This window comes from Oncorhynchus tshawytscha, unplaced genomic scaffold, assembly GCF_018296145.1.
Source record: "Oncorhynchus tshawytscha isolate Ot180627B unplaced genomic scaffold, Otsh_v2.0 Un_scaffold_19404_pilon_pilon, whole genome shotgun sequence".
NCBI classification, from domain to species: Eukaryota; Metazoa; Chordata; class Actinopteri; order Salmoniformes; family Salmonidae; genus Oncorhynchus; species Oncorhynchus tshawytscha.
The window spans coordinates 14330-17288 of record NW_024608670.1 but is presented as its reverse complement, the minus strand read 5'-3'; positions in this window follow the sequence as shown (position 1 = coordinate 17288).

Sequence of the window (2959 nt, the reverse complement as noted above, 5' to 3'; positions counted from 1 at the left end):
ACACACAAACACACAAACACACACACACACACACCACCAGTCCTATATCTGAGAAGTAGGTACAAGGATCCATTCAGTTAGATGAACTTGAATTAGAGTTCATCTGGGGCTTATCTTCAGTTCATTTGGGGCTTATCTTCAGTTCATTTGGGGCTTATCTTCAGTTCATTTGGGGCTTATCTTCAGTTCATTTGGGGCTTATCTTCATTTCATTTGGGGCTTATCTTCAGTTCATTTGGGGCTTATCTTCAGTTCATTTGGGGCTTATCTTCAGTTCATTTGGGGCTTATCTTCATTTCCTCTGGGGCTTATCTTTCATTTGGGGCTTATCTTCAGTTCACCCGGGGCTTATCTTCAGTTCATTTGGGGCTTATCTTCAGTTCATTTGGGGCTTATCTTCAGTTCATTTGGGGCTTATCTTCAGTTCACATCGGGCTTATCTTCAGTTAATTTGGGGCTTATCTTCAGTTCACATCGGGCTTATCTTCAGTTCATTTGGGGCTTATCTTCAGTTCATTTGGGGCTTATCTTCAGTTCATTTGGGGCTTATCTTCAGTTCATTTGGGGCTTATCTTCAGTTCATTTGGGGCTTATCTTCAGTTCATTTGGGGCTTATCTTCATTTCCTCTGGGGCTTATCTTCAGTTCATTTGGGGCTTATCTTCAGTTCATTTGGGGCTTATCTTCAGTTCATTTGGGGCTTATCTTCAGTTCATTTGGGGCTTATCTTCAGTTCATTTGGGGCTTATCTTCAGTTCATTTGGGGCTTATCTTCAGTTCATTTCTACCCATACAAATCAGCACAATGAATGAAAGATCCTTCCCAAAATAATTTCTCTCGCTCTAAGTATTTCTCGTATTGCATCCCAAAATCATTTCTCTAAGCTTTAAAAATAAATAATTTTGGCCTCATTCCAATCTTACAATCCTGAGAATGAGGGAGTGTTAAAATAGGAAAGCAGTGGCTGGTATCTATAATATAGTCATGTCCCACATGGCACCCTTTTCCCTAAATAGTACACTTCTCTGGCAGGGTTCTGGTCAATATTAGTGCACTACAAAGGGAAAAGGGTGCCAATAGGGACGCATGCGTTGCTTGGTGATGGAGATGAAGCATTAACTATCATATCAAAAAGGTTGAAGGCCAAAAGTCGACTGAATGTTTCCCCTATGATACCAGCTGTGTGCTAGTTATTCATGCACAGGAAGTGATGGGAACCTGTCGACACATCAACTCTGTTGCTTCATCAAACCATGTGATAAGGGTGAAGTAGGTCTCATACCATGTGATAAGGGTGAAGTAGGTCTCATACCATGTGATAAGGGTGAAGTAGGTCTCATACCATGTGATAAGGGTGAAGTAGGTCTCATACCATGTGATAAGGGTGAAGTAGGTCTCATACCATGTGATAAGGGTGAAGTAGGTCTCATACCATGTGATAAGGGTGAAGTAGGTCTCATACCATGTGATAAGGGTGAAGTAGGTCTCATACCATGTGATAAGGGTGAAGTAGGTCTCATACCATGTGATAAGGGTGAAGTAGGTCTCATACCATGTGATATGGGTGAAGTAGGTCCATAAGGGTGAAGTAGGTCTCATACCATGTGATAAGGGTGAAGTAGGTCTCATACCATGTGATACGGGTGAAGTAGATGTTAATCTATGTAATCAGTTCACGTGAAGCACATTGATTTGAATCGTAAGTGCTTCATTAATGCATGAGGTGTGTGTGTACGAGGCAGTACAGCCGATGAGGGAGGAGAGGGGAAAGGTGTGTGTACGAGGCAGTACAGCCGATGAGGGAGGAGAGGGGAAAGGTGTGTGTACGAGGCAGTACAGCCGATGAGGGAGGAGAGGGGAAAGGTGTGTGTACGAGGCACAGCCGATGAGGGAGGAGAGGGGAAAGGTGTGTGTACGAGGCAGTACAGCCGATGAGGGAGGAGAGGGGAAAGGTGTGTACGAGGCAGTACAGCCGATGAGGGAGAAGAGGGGAAAGGTGTGTGTACGAGGCAGTACAGCCGATGAGGGAGGAGAGGGGAAGGTGTGTGTAACAGGCAGTACAGCCGATGGGGGAGGAGAGGGGAAAGGTGTGTGTACGAGGCAGTACAGCCGATGAGGGAGGAGAGGGAAAGGTGTGTGTACGAGGCAGTATAGCTGATGAGAGGGAGGAGAGGGGAAAGGTGTGTGTACGAGGCAGTACAGCCGATGAGGGAGGAGAGGGGAAAGGTGTGTACGAGGCAGTACAGCCGATGAGGGAGGAGAGGGGAAAGATGTGTGTACGAGGCAGTACAGCTGATGAGGAGGAGAGGGGGAAAGGTGTGTGTACGAGGCAGTACAGCCGATGAGGGAGGAGAGGGGAAAGGTGTGTGTACGAGGCAGTACAGCCGATGAGGGAGGAGAGAGAAAGGTGTGTGTACGAGGCAGTACAGCCGATGAGGGAGGAGAGGGGAAAGGTGTGTGTGTACGAGGCAGTACAGCCGATGAGGGAGGAGAGGGAAATGTGTGTGTACGAGGCAGTACAGCTGAAGAGGGAGGAGAAGGGAAAGGTGTGTGTGTACGAGGCAGTACAGCCGATGAGGGAGGAGAGGGGAAAGGATTATCGCTCTAACATCACCAGAACATGATCGATGACCTTTTGATTGACTTTGGCTGATTTGTTTGAGTGATGTTGGTGCTGTTACTTAAACTGCTGTAACTTTTGGATGTGAATATCATTTTTTCTCCAAACTCCAGATTTGAGTAGCAGAGAAGTAGGGGAAGCTGAAGAACTTGGCATATTTTGTCTAAGTCATTGGAAAGTGGAGTTATTAGCTGATTTGTGTCAAAGTAGCTTGATTTCACTTGCAGAGAATGTGTCTGCTGGTTGGAAGTGATGATGTCACAATGGGGCCCTTTAGCATCTTGAGAAATCCAAAGCAGAGGACAACATGAAAGCCTTTTATTCTGGTCTGCCTGTCGC